This window comes from Phyllobates terribilis, unplaced genomic scaffold (assembly GCF_046119375.1).
Source record: "Phyllobates terribilis strain yellow unplaced genomic scaffold, ASM4611937v1 Scaffold_1__5_contigs__length_1240528914, whole genome shotgun sequence".
Classification (NCBI taxonomy): domain Eukaryota; kingdom Metazoa; phylum Chordata; class Amphibia; order Anura; family Dendrobatidae; genus Phyllobates; species Phyllobates terribilis.
In genome coordinates this window covers 636,144,446-636,158,616 of record NW_027362761.1, presented here as the reverse complement: position 1 = coordinate 636,158,616, position 14,171 = coordinate 636,144,446, and positions in this window count along the sequence as shown.

Here is a 14,171-nt window from a genome sequence, read left to right as displayed (position 1 = left end):
AAAATTCCGCTGACGTTTAAAAATGCTTCAGAACTCTTCCATTGTTCTCGGAATTCCGCTGATGTTGAAAAATGCTTCGGAACTCTTCCATTGTTCTCGGAATTCCGCTGACTTTTAAAAATGCTTCGGAACTCTTCCATTGTTCTCGGAATTCCGCAGAAGTTTAAGAATGCTTCGGAACTCTTCCATTGTTCTCGGAATTCTGCTGAAGTTTAAAAATGCTTCGGAACTCTTCCATTGTTTTCAGAATTCCGCTGAGGTTTAAAAATGCTTCGGAACTCTTAAATTGTTCTCAGAATTCCGCTGACATTTAAAAATGCTTCAGAACTCTTCCATTGTTCTCGGAATTCCGCTGAGGTTTAAAAATGCTTCGGAACTCTTCCATTGTTCTCAGAATTCCGCTGAAATTTAAAAATGCTTCAGAACTCTTCCATTGTTCTCGGAATTCCGCTGAGGTTTAAAAATGCTTCGGAACTCTTCCATTGTTCTCGGAATTCCGCTGACGTTTAAAAATGCTTCACAACTCTTCCATTGTTCTCGGAATTCCGCTGACTTTTAAAAATGCTTCGGAACTCTTCGATTGTTCTCCAAATTCCGCTGACGTTTAAAAATGCTTCACAACTCTTCCATTGTTCTCAGAATTCCGCTGACGTTTAAAAATGCTTCAGAAATCTTCCATTGTTTTCAAAATTCCGCTGACGTTTAAAAATTCTTCAGAACTCTTCCATTGTTCTCGGAATTCCGCTGATGTTTAAAAATGCTTCAGAACTCTTCCATTGTTCTCGGAATTCCAGTGAAGTTTAAAAATGCTTCGGAACTCTTACATTGTTCTCAGAATTCCGCTGACGCTTAAAATTGCTTCACAACTCTTCTATTGTTCTCGGAATTCCCCTGACTTTTAAAAATGCTTCGGAACTCTTCCTTTTTTCTCGGAATTCCGTTGATGTTTAAAAATGCTTCAGAACTCTTCCATTGTTCTCGGAATTCCGCTGAAGTTTAAGTATGCTTCAGAACTCTTCCATTGTTCTGGAATTCCGCTGATGTTTAAAAATGCTTCACAACTCTTCCATTGTTCTCGGTATTCCCCTGACTTTTAAAAATGCTTCGGAACTCTTCCATTGTTCTCGGAATTTTGCTGAAGTTTAAGTATGCTTCGGAACTCTTCCATTGTTCTCGAAATTCTGCTGAAGTTTAAAAATGCTTCAGAACTCTTCCATTGTTCTCAGAATTCTGCTGACATTTAAAAATGCTTCGGAACTCTTCCATTGTTCTCGGAATTCCGGTGACATTTAAAAATGCTTCAGAACTCTTCCATTGTTCTCTGAATTCCGCTGACGTTTAAAAATGCTTCGGAACTCTTACATTGTTCTCGGAATTCCGCTGGAGGTTAAGAATGCTTCAGAACTCTTCCATTGTTCTCGGAAATCTGCTGAAGTTTTGAAGTTTAAAAATGCTTCGGAACTCTTCCATTGTTCTCGGAATTGCGCTGACGCTTAAAAATGCTTCACAACTCTTCTATTGTCCTCGGAATTCCGCTGACTTTTAAAAATACATCGGAACTCGTCCATTTTTCTCGGAATTCTGCTGAAGTTTAAAAATGCTTCGGAACTCTTCCATTGTTCTCGGAATTTTGCCGACTTTTAAAAATGCTTCGGAACTCTTCCATTGTTCTCAAAATTCCGCTGAAGTTTAAAAATGCCTCGGAACTCTTCCATTGTTCTCAGAATTCCGCTGACGTTTAAAAATGCTTCGGAAATCTTCCATTGTTTTCAAAATTCCGCTGACGTTTAAAAATGCTTCAGAACTCTTCCATTGTTCTCGGAATTCCGCTGATGTTGAAAAATGCTTCGGAACTCTTCCATTGTTCTCGGAATTCCGCTGACGCTTAAAATTGCTTCACAACTCTTCTATTGTTCTCGGAAATTCCGCTGACTTTAAAAAATGCTTCGGAACTCTTCCATTGTTCTCGGAATTCCGCTGAAGTTTAAGAATGCTTCGGAACTCTTCCATTGTTCTCGGAATTCTGCTGAAGTTTAAAAATGCTTTGGAACTCTTCCATTGTTCTCGGAATTCCGCTGACGCTTAAAAATGCTTCACAACTCTTCTTTTGTTCTCGGAATTCCGCTGACTTTTAAAAATGCTTCGGAACTCTTCCATTGTTCTCGGAATTCCGCAGAAGTTTAAGAATGCTTCGGAACTCTTCCATTGTTCTCGGAATTCTGCTGAAGTTTAAAAATGCTTCGGAACTCTTCCATTGTTCTCAGAATTCTGCAGACATATAAAAATGCTTCGGAACTCTTCCATTGTTCTCGTAATTCCGCTGACATTTAAAAATGCTTCGGAACTCTTCCATTGTTCTGGAATTCCACTGACGTTTAAAAATGCTTCACAACTCTTCCATTGTTCTCGGTATTCTGCTGACTTTTAAAAATGCTTCGGAACTCTTCCATTGTTCTCGGAATTCCGCTGAAGTTTAAGTATGCTTCGGAGCTCTTCCATTGTTCTCGGAATTCCGCTGACATTTAAAAATGCTTCAGAACTCTTCCATTGTTCTCGGAATTCCGCTGAGGTTTAAAAATGCTTCGGAACTCTTCCATTGTTCTCGGAATTCCGCTGACGTTTAAAAATGCTTCACAACTCTTCCATTGATCTCGGAATTCCGCTGACTTTTAAAAATGCTTCGGAACTCTTCCATTGTTCTCCAAATTCCGCTGACGTTTAAAAATGCTTCACAACACTTCCATTGTTCTCAGAATTCCGCTGACGTTTAAAAATGCTTCGGAAATCTTCCATTGTTTTCAAAATTCCGTATACGATTAAAAATGCTTCAGAACTCTTCCATTGTTCTCGGAATTACGCTGATGTTTAAAAATGCTTTGGAACTCTTCCATTGTTCTCGGAATTCCAGTGAAGTTTAAAAATGCTTCGGAACTCTTACATTGTTCTCAGAATTCCGCTGACGCTTAAAATTGCTTCACAACTCTTCTATTGTTCTCGGAATTCCCCTGACTTTTAAAAATGCTTCGGAACTCTTCCATTGTTCTCGGAATTCCGCTGAAGTTTAAGAATGCTTCAGAACTCTTCCACTGTTCTCGGAAATCTGCTTAAGTTTTGAAGTTTAAAAATGCTTCGGAACTCTTCCATTGTTCTCGGAATTCCGCTGACGCTTAAAAACGCTTCACAACTCTTCTATGGTTCTCGGATTTCCGCTGACTTTTAAAAATGCTTCGGAACTCTTCCATTGTTCTCGGAATTCCGCAGAAGTTTAAGAATGCTTCGGAACTCTTCCATTGTTCCACGGAATTCTGCTGAAGTTTAAAAATGCTTCGGAACTCTTCCATTGTTTTCAGAATTCCGCTGACATTTAAAAATGCTTTGGAACTCTTCCATTGTTCTCAGAATTCTGCAGACATATAAAAATGCTTCGGAACTCTTCCATTGTTCTCGGAATTCCGCTGACATTTAAAAATGCTTCGGAACTCTTCCATTGTTCTCGGAATTCCGCTGAAGTTTAAGAATGCTTCAGAACTCTTCCACTGTTCTCGGAAATCTGCTTAAGTTTTGAAGTTTAAAAATGCTTCGGAACTCTTCCATTGTTCTCGGAATTCCGCTGACGCTTAAAAACGCTTCACAACTCTTCTATGGTTCTCGGATTTCCGCTGACTTTTAAAAATGCTTCGGAACTCTTCCATTGTTCTCGGAATTCCGCAGAAGTTTAAGAATGCTTCGGAACTCTTCCATTGTTCCACGGAATTCTGCTGAAGTTTAAAAATGCTTCGGAACTCTTCCATTGTTTTCAGAATTCCGCTGACATTTAAAAATGCTTTGGAACTCTTCCATTGTTCTCAGAATTCTGCAGACATATAAAAATGCTTCGGAACTCTTCCATTGTTCTCGGAATTCCGCTGACATTTAAAAATGCTTCGGAACTCTTCCATTGTTCTGGAATTCCGCTGATGTTTAAAAATGCTTCGGAACTCTTCCATTGTTCTCAGAATTCCGCTGACATTTAAAAATGCTTCAGAACTCTTCCATTGTTCTCGGAATTCCGCTGAGGTTTAAAAATGCTTCGGAACTCTTCCATTGTTCTCAGAATTCCGCTGACATTTAAAAATGCTTCAGAACTCTTCCATTGTTCTCGGAATTCCGCTGAGGTTTAAAAATGCTTCGGAACTCTTCGATTGTTCTCCAAATTCCGCTGACGTTTAAAAATGCTTCACAACTCTTCCATTGTTCTCAGAATTCCGCTGACGTTTAAAAATGCTTCAGAAATCTTCCATTGTTTTCAAAATTCCGCTGACGTTTAAAAATTCTTCAGAACTCTTCCATTGTTCTCGAAATTCCGCTGATGTTTAAAAATGCTTCGGAACTCTTCCATTGTTCTCGGAATTCCAGTGAAGTTTAAAAATGCTTCGGAACTCTTCCATTGTTCTCGGAATTTCTCTGACTTTTAAAAATGCTTCGGAAATCTTCCTTTGTTCTCCAAATTCTGCTGAAGTTTAAAAATGCTTCGGAACTCTTCCATTGTTCTCATAATTCTGCTGAAGTTTAAAAATGCTTCGGAACTCTTCCATTGTTCTCAGAATTCCGCTGACGTTTAAAAATGCTTCAGAACACTTCCATTGTTCTCGGAATTCCGCTGACGTTTAAAAATGCTTCGGAACTCTTCCATTGTTCTCGGAATTCCGCTGAAGTTTAAAAATGCTTCGGAACTCTTCCATTGTTTTCAGAATTCCGCTGACATTTAAAAATGCTTTGGAACTCTTCCATTGTTCTTGGAATTCTGCTGACATTTAAAAATGCTTCACAACTCTTCCATTTTTCTCGGTATTCCGCTGACTTTTAAAAATGCTTCGGAACTCTTCCATTGTTCTCGGAATTCCGCTGAAGTTTAAATATTCTTCGGAACTCTTCCATTGTTCTCGGAATTATGCTGAAGATTAAAAATGCTTCGGAACTCTTCCATTGTTTTCAGAATTCCGCTTACATTTAAAAATGCTTTGGAACTCTTCCATTGTTCTTGGAATTCTGCTGACATTTAAAAATGCTTCACAACTCTTCCATTGCTCTCAGAATTCCGCTGACGTTTAAAAATGCTTCACAACTCTTCCATTGTTCTCGGAATTCCGCTGACTTTTAAAAATGCTTCGGAACTCTTCCATTGTTCTCGGAATTCGGGTGAAGTTTAAAAATGCTTCGGAACTCTTCCATTGTTCTCGGATTTCCGCTGACGTTTAAAAATGCTTCACAACTCTTCTATTGTTCTCGGTATTCCGCTGAAGTTTAAATATGCTTCGGAACTCTTCCATTGTTCTCGTAATTCCGCTGAAGTTTAAAAATGCTTCGGAACTCTTCCATTGTTCTCGTAATTCCGCTGAAGTTTAAAAATGCTTCGGAACTCTTCCAGTTTTCTCGGAATTCCGCTGACATATAAAAATGCTTCGGAACTCTTCCTTTTTTCTTGGAATTCCGTTGATGTTTAAAAATGCTTCAGAACTCTTCCATTGTTCTCGGAATTCCGCTGAAGTTTAAGTATGCTTCGGAACTCTTCCATTGTTCTGGAATTCCGCTGACGTTTAAAAATGCTTCACAACTCTTCCATTGTTCTCTGTATTCCCCTGACTTTTAAAAATGCTTCGGAACTCTTCCATTGTTCTCGGAATTCTGCTGAAGTTTAAAAATGCTTCAGAACTCTTCCATAGTTCTCAGAATTCCGCTGACATTTAAAAATGCTTCGGAACTCTTCCATTGTTCTCGGAATTCCGCTGACATTTAAAAATGCTTCAGAACTCTTCCATTGTTCTCTGAATTCCGCTGACGTTTAAAAATGCTTCAGAACTCTTCCATTGTTCTCGGAATTCTGCTGACGTTTAAAAATGCTTCACAACTCTTCCATTGTTCTCGGAATTTTGCGGACTTTTAAAAATGCTTCGGAACTCTTCCATTGTTCTCAAAATTCCGCTGAAGTTTAAAAATGCCTCGGAACTCTTCCATTGTTCTCAGAATTCCGCTGACGTTTAAAAATGCTTCGGAAATCTTCCATTGTTTTCAAAATTCCGCTGACGTTTAAAAATGCTTCAGAACTCTTCCATTGTTCTCAGAATTCCGCTGATGTTGAAAAATGCTTCGGAACTCTTCCATTGTTCTTGGAATTCCGCTGACGCTTAAAATTGCTTCACAACTCTTCTATTGTTCTCGGAAATTCCGCTGACTTTAAAAAATGCTTCGGAATTCTTCCATTGTTCTCGGAATTCCGCTGAAGTTTAAGAATGCTTCGGTACTCTTCCAATGTTCTCGGAATTCTGCTGAAGTTTAAAAATGCTTTGGAACTCTTCCATTTTTCTCGGAATTCGGCTGACGCATAAAAATGCTTCACAACTCTTCTATGGTTCTCGGAATTCCGCTGACTTTTAAAAATGCTTCGGAACTCTTCCATTGTTCTCGGAATTCCGCAGAAGTTTAAGAATGCTTCGGAACTCTTCCATTGTTCCACGGAATTCTGCTGAAGTTTAAAAATGCTTCGGAACTCTTCCATTGTTTTCAGAATTCCGCTGACATTTAAAAATGCTTCGGAACACTTCCATTGTTCTGGAATTCCGCTGACGTTTAAAAATACTTCACAACTCTTCCATTGTTCTCGGTATTCTGCTGACTTTTAAAAATGCTTCGGAACTCTTCCATTGTTCTCGGAATTCCGGTGAAGTTTACGTATGCTTCGGAGCTCTTCCATTGTTCTCGGAATTCCGCTGACATTTAAAAATGCTTCAGAACTCTTCCATTGTTCTCGAAATTCCACTGATGTTTAAAAATGCTTCGGAACTCTTACATTGTTCTCGGAATTCCAGTGAAGTTTAAAAATGCTTCGGAACTCTTACATTGTTCTCAGAATTCCGCTGACGCTTAAAATTGCTTCACAACTCTTCTATTGTTCTCGGCATTCCCCTGACTTTTAAAAATGCTTCGGAACTCTTCCATTGTTCTCGGAATTCCGCTGAAGTTTAAGAATGCTTCAGAACTCTTCCATTGTTCTCGGAAATCTGCTGAAGTTTTGAAGTTTAAAAATGCTTCGGAACTCTTCCATTGTTCTCGGAATTCCGCTGACGCTTAAAAATGCTTCACAACTCTTCTATTGTTCTCGGAATTCCGCTGACTTTTAAAAATACTTCGGAACTCTTCCATTTTTCTCGGAATTCTGCTGAAGTTTAAAAATGCTTCGGAACTCTTCCATTGTTTTCAGAATTCCGCTGACATTTAAAAAAGCTTTGGAACTCTTCCATTGTTCTTGGAATTCTGCTGACATTTAAAAATGCTTCGGAACTCTTCCATTGTTCTCGGAATTCCGCTGACATTTAAAAATGCTTCGGAACTCTTCCATTGTTCTCGGAATTCCGCAGAAGTTTAAGAATGCTTCGGAACTCTTCCATTGTTCTCGGAATTCTGCTGAAGTTTAAAAATGCTTTGGAACTCTTCCATTGTTCTCGGAATTCCGCTGACGCTTAAAAATGCTTCACAACTCTTCTATTGTTCTCGGAAATTCCGCTGACTTTAAAAAATGCTTCGGAACTCTTCCATTGTTCTCGGAATTCCGCAGAAGTTTAAGAATGCTTCGGAACTCTTCCATTGTTCTCGGAATTCTGCTGAAGTTTAAAAATGCTTTGGAACTCTTCCATTGTTCTCGGAATTCCGCTGACGCTTAAAAATGCTTCACAACTCTTCTATTGTTCTCGGAATTCCGCTGACTTTTAAAAATGCTTCGGAACTCTTCCATTGTTCTCGGAATTCCGCAGAAGTTTAAGAATGCTTCGGAACTCTTCCATTGTTCTCGGAATTCGGGTGAAGTTTAAAAATGCTTCGGAACTCTTCCATTGTTCTCGGATTTCCGCTGACGTTTAAAAATGCTTCACAACTCTTCTATTGTTCTCGGTATTCCGCTGAAGTTTAAATATGCTTCGGAACTCTTCCATTGTTCTCGTAATTCCGCTGAAGTTTAAAAATGCTTCGGAACTCTTCCATTGTTCTCGTAATTCCGCTGAAGTTTAAAAATGCTTCGGAACTCTTCCAGTTTTCTCGGAATTCCGCTGACATATAAAAATGCTTCGGAACTCTTCCTTTTTTCTTGGAATTCCGTTGATGTTTAAAAATGCTTCAGAACTCTTCCATTGTTCTCGGAATTCCGCTGAAGTTTAAGTATGCTTCGGAACTCTTCCATTGTTCTGGAATTCCGCTGACGTTTAAAAATGCTTCACAACTCTTCCATTGTTCTCTGTATTCCCCTGACTTTTAAAAATGCTTCGGAACTCTTCCATTGTTCTCGGAATTCTGCTGAAGTTTAAAAATGCTTCAGAACTCTTCCATAGTTCTCAGAATTCCGCTGACATTTAAAAATGCTTCGGAACTCTTCCATTGTTCTCGGAATTCCGCTGACATTTAAAAATGCTTCAGAACTCTTCCATTGTTCTCTGAATTCCGCTGACGTTTAAAAATGCTTCAGAACTCTTCCATTGTTCTCGGAATTCTGCTGACGTTTAAAAATGCTTCACAACTCTTCCATTGTTCTCGGAATTTTGCGGACTTTTAAAAATGCTTCGGAACTCTTCCATTGTTCTCAAAATTCCGCTGAAGTTTAAAAATGCCTCGGAACTCTTCCATTGTTCTCAGAATTCCGCTGACGTTTAAAAATGCTTCGGAAATCTTCCATTGTTTTCAAAATTCCGCTGACGTTTAAAAATGCTTCAGAACTCTTCCATTGTTCTCAGAATTCCGCTGATGTTGAAAAATGCTTCGGAACTCTTCCATTGTTCTTGGAATTCCGCTGACGCTTAAAATTGCTTCACAACTCTTCTATTGTTCTCGGAAATTCCGCTGACTTTAAAAAATGCTTCGGAATTCTTCCATTGTTCTCGGAATTCCGCTGAAGTTTAAGAATGCTTCGGTACTCTTCCAATGTTCTCGGAATTCTGCTGAAGTTTAAAAATGCTTTGGAACTCTTCCATTTTTCTCGGAATTCGGCTGACGCATAAAAATGCTTCACAACTCTTCTATGGTTCTCGGAATTCCGCTGACTTTTAAAAATGCTTCGGAACTCTTCCATTGTTCTCGGAATTCCGCAGAAGTTTAAGAATGCTTCGGAACTCTTCCATTGTTCCACGGAATTCTGCTGAAGTTTAAAAATGCTTCGGAACTCTTCCATTGTTTTCAGAATTCCGCTGACATTTAAAAATGCTTCGGAACACTTCCATTGTTCTGGAATTCCGCTGACGTTTAAAAATACTTCACAACTCTTCCATTGTTCTCGGTATTCTGCTGACTTTTAAAAATGCTTCGGAACTCTTCCATTGTTCTCGGAATTCCGGTGAAGTTTACGTATGCTTCGGAGCTCTTCCATTGTTCTCGGAATTCCGCTGACATTTAAAAATGCTTCAGAACTCTTCCATTGTTCTCGAAATTCCACTGATGTTTAAAAATGCTTCGGAACTCTTACATTGTTCTCGGAATTCCAGTGAAGTTTAAAAATGCTTCGGAACTCTTACATTGTTCTCAGAATTCCGCTGACGCTTAAAATTGCTTCACAACTCTTCTATTGTTCTCGGCATTCCCCTGACTTTTAAAAATGCTTCGGAACTCTTCCATTGTTCTCGGAATTCCGCTGAAGTTTAAGAATGCTTCAGAACTCTTCCATTGTTCTCGGAAATCTGCTGAAGTTTTGAAGTTTAAAAATGCTTCGGAACTCTTCCATTGTTCTCGGAATTCCGCTGACGCTTAAAAATGCTTCACAACTCTTCTATTGTTCTCGGAATTCCGCTGACTTTTAAAAATACTTCGGAACTCTTCCATTTTTCTCGGAATTCTGCTGAAGTTTAAAAATGCTTCGGAACTCTTCCATTGTTTTCAGAATTCCGCTGACATTTAAAAAAGCTTTGGAACTCTTCCATTGTTCTTGGAATTCTGCTGACATTTAAAAATGCTTCGGAACTCTTCCATTGTTCTCGGAATTCCGCTGACATTTAAAAATGCTTCGGAACTCTTCCATTGTTCTCGGAATTCCGCAGAAGTTTAAGAATGCTTCGGAACTCTTCCATTGTTCTCGGAATTCTGCTGAAGTTTAAAAATGCTTTGGAACTCTTCCATTGTTCTCGGAATTCCGCTGACGCTTAAAAATGCTTCACAACTCTTCTATTGTTCTCGGAAATTCCGCTGACTTTAAAAAATGCTTCGGAACTCTTCCATTGTTCTCGGAATTCCGCAGAAGTTTAAGAATGCTTCGGAACTCTTCCATTGTTCTCGGAATTCTGCTGAAGTTTAAAAATGCTTTGGAACTCTTCCATTGTTCTCGGAATTCCGCTGACGCTTAAAAATGCTTCACAACTCTTCTATTGTTCTCGGAATTCCGCTGACTTTTAAAAATGCTTCGGAACTCTTCCATTGTTCTCGGAATTCCGCAGAAGTTTAAGAATGCTTCGGAACTCTTCCATTGTTCTCGGAATTCTGCTGAAGTTTAAAAATGCTTCGGAACTCTTCCATTGTTTTCAGAATTCCGCTGACATTTAAAAATGCTTTGGAACTCTTCCATTGTTCTCAGAATTCTGCAGACATATAAAAATGCTTCGGAACTCTTCCATTGTTCTCGGAATTCCGCTGACATTTAAAAATGCTTCGGAACTCTTCCATTGTTCTGGAATTCCGCTGAGGTTTAAAAATGCTTCGGAACTCTTCGATTGTTCTCCAAATTCCGCTGACGTTTAAAAATGCTTCACAACTCTTCCATTGTTCTCAGAATTCCGCTGACGTTTAAAAATGCTTCAGAAATCTTCCATTGTTTTCAAAATTCCGCTGACGTTTAAAAATTCTTCAGAACTCTTCCATTGTTCTCGGAATTCCGCTGATGTTTAAAAATGCTTCGGAACTCTTCCATTGTTCTCGGAATTCCAGTGAAGTTTAAAAATGCTTCGGAACTCTTACATTGTTCTCAGAATTCCGCTGACGCTTAAAATTGCTTCACAACTCTTCTATTGTTCTCGGAATTCCCCTGACTTTTAAAAATGCTTCGGAACTCTTCCTTTTTTCTCGGAATTCCGTTGATGTTTAAAAATGCTTCAGAACTCTTCCATTGTTCTCGGAATTCCGCTGAAGTTTAAGTATGCTTCGGAACTCTTCCATTGTTCTGGAATTCCGCTGATGTTTAAAAATGCTTCACAACTCTTCCATTGTTCTCGGTATTCCCCTGACTTTTAAAAATGCTTCGGAACTCTTCCATTGTTCTCGGAATTTTGCTGAAGTTTAAGTATGCTTCGGAACTCTTCCATTGTTCTCAGAATTCTGCTGACATTTAAAAATGCTTCGGAACTCTTCCATTGTTCTCGGAATTCCGGTGACATTTAAAAATGCTTCAGAACTCTTCCATTGTTCTCTGAATTCCGCTGACGTTTAAAAATGCTTCGGAACTCTTCCATTGTTCTCGGAATTCCGCTGGAGGTTAAGAATGCTTCAGAACTCTTCCATTGTTCTCGGAAATCTGCTGAAGTTTTGAAGTTTAAAAATGGTTCGGAACTCTTCCATTGTTCTCGGAATTGCGCTGACGCTTAAAAATGCTTCACAACTCTTCTATTGTTCTCGGAATTCCGCTGACTTTTAAAAATACATCGGAACTCGTCCATTTTTCTCGGAATTCTGCTGCAGTTTAAAAATGCTTCGGAACTCTTCCATTGTTCTCGGAATTTTGCCGACTTTTAAAAATGCTTCGGAACTCTTCCATTGTTCTCAAAATTCCGCTGAAGTTTAAAAATGCCTCGGAACTCTTCCATTGTTCTCAGAATTCCGCTGACGTTTAAAAATGCTTCGGAAATCTTCCATTGTTTTCAAAATTCCGCTGACGTTTAAAAATGCTTCAGAACTCTTCCATTGTTCTCGGAATTCCGCTGATGTTGAAAAATGCTTCGGAACTCTTCCATTGTTCTCGGAATTCCGCTGACTTTTAAAAATGCTTCGGAACTCTTCCATTGTTCTCGGAATTCCGCAGAAGTTTAAGAATGCTTCGGAACTCTTCCATTGTTCTCGGAATTCTGCTGAAGTTTAAAAATGCTTCGGAACTCTTCCATTGTTTTCAGAATTCCGCTGAGGTTTAAAAATGCTTCGGAACTCTTAAATTGTTCTCAGAATTCCGCTGACATTTAAAAATGCTTCAGAACTCTTCCATTGTTCTCGGAATTCCGCTGAGGTTTAAAAATGCTTCGGAACTCTTCCATTGTTCTCAGAATTCCGCTGAAATTTAAAAATGCTTCAGAACTCTTCCATTGTTCTCGGAATTCCGCTGAGGTTTAAAAATGCTTCGGAACTCTTCCATTGTTCTCGGAATTCCGCTGACGTTTAAAAATGCTTCACAACTCTTCCATTGTTCTCGGAATTCCGCTGACTTTTAAAAATGCTTCGGAACTCTTCGATTGTTCTCCAAATTCCGCTGACGTTTAAAAATGCTTCACAACTCTTCCATTGTTCTCAGAATTCCGCTGACGTTTAAAAATGCTTCAGAAATCTTCCATTGTTTTCAAAATTCCGCTGACGTTTAAAAATTCTTTAGAACTCTTCCATTGTTCTCGGAATTCCGCTGATGTTTAAAAATGCTTCAGAACTCTTCCATTGTTCTCGGAATTCCAGTGAAGTTTAAAAATGCTTCGGAACTCTTACATTGTTCTCAGAATTCCGCTGACGCTTAAAATTGCTTCACAACTCTTCTATTGTTCTCGGAATTCCCCTGACTTTTAAAAATGCTTCGGAACTCTTCCTTTTTTCTCGGAATTCCGTTGATGTTTAAAAATGCTTCAGAACTCTTCCATTGTTCTCGGAATTCCGCTGAAGTTTAAGTATGCTTCGGAACTCTTCCATTGTTCTGGAATTCCGCTGATGTTTAAAAATGCTTCACAACTCTTCCATTGTTCTCGGTATTCCCCTGACTTTTAAAAATGCTTCGGAACTCTTCCATTGTTCTCGGAATTTTGCTGAAGTTTAAGTATGCTTCGGAACTCTTCCATTGTTCTCGAAATTCTGCTGAAGTTTAAAAATGCTTCAGAACTCTTCCATTGTTCTCAGAATTCTGCTGACATTTAAAAATGCTTCGGAACTCTTCCATTGTTCTCGGAATTCCGGTGACATTTAAAAATGCTTCAGAACTCTTCCATTGTTCTCTGAATTCCGCTGACGTTTAAAAATGCTTCGGAACTCTTACATTGTTCTCGGAATTCCGCTGGAGGTTAAGAATGCTTCAGAACTCTTCCATTGTTCTCGGAAATCTGCTGAAGTTTTGAAGTTTAAAAATGCTTCGGAACTCTTCCATTGTTCTCGGAATTGCGCTGACGCTTAAAAATGCTTCACAACTCTTCTATTGTCCTCGGAATTCCGCTGACTTTTAAAAATACATCGGAACTCGTCCATTTTTCTCGGAATTCTGCTGAAGTTTAAAAATGCTTCGGAACTCTTCCATTGTTCTCGGAATTTTGCCGACTTTTAAAAATGCTTCGGAACTCTTCCATTGTTCTCAAAATTCCGCTGAAGTTTAAAAATGCCTCGGAACTCTTCCATTGTTCTCAGAATTCCGCTGACGTTTAAAAATGCTTCGGAAATCTTCCATTGTTTTCAAAATTCCGCTGACGTTTAAAAATGCTTCAGAACTCTTCCATTGTTCTCGGAATTCCGCTGATGTTGAAAAATGCTTCGGAACTCTTCCATTGTTCTCGGAATTCCGCTGACGCTTAAAATTGCTTCACAACTCTTCTATTGTTCTCGGAAATTCCGCTGACTTTAAAAAATGCTTCGGAACTCTTCCATTGTTCTCGGAATTCCGCTGAAGTTTAAGAATGCTTCGGAACTCTTCCATTGTTCTCGGAATTCTGCTGAAGTTTAAAAATGCTTTGGAACTCTTCCATTGTTCTCGGAATTCCGCTGACGCTTAAAAATGCTTCACAACTCTTCTTTTGTTCTCGGAATTCCGCTGACTTTTAAAAATGCTTCGGAACTCTTCCATTGTTCTCGGAATTCCGCAGAAGTTTAAGAATGCTTCGGAACTCTTCCATTGTTCTCGGAATTCTGCTGAAGTTTAAAAATGCTTCGGAACTCTTCCATTGTTCTCAGAATTCTGCAGACATATAAAAATGCTTCGGAACTCTTCCATTGTTCTCGGA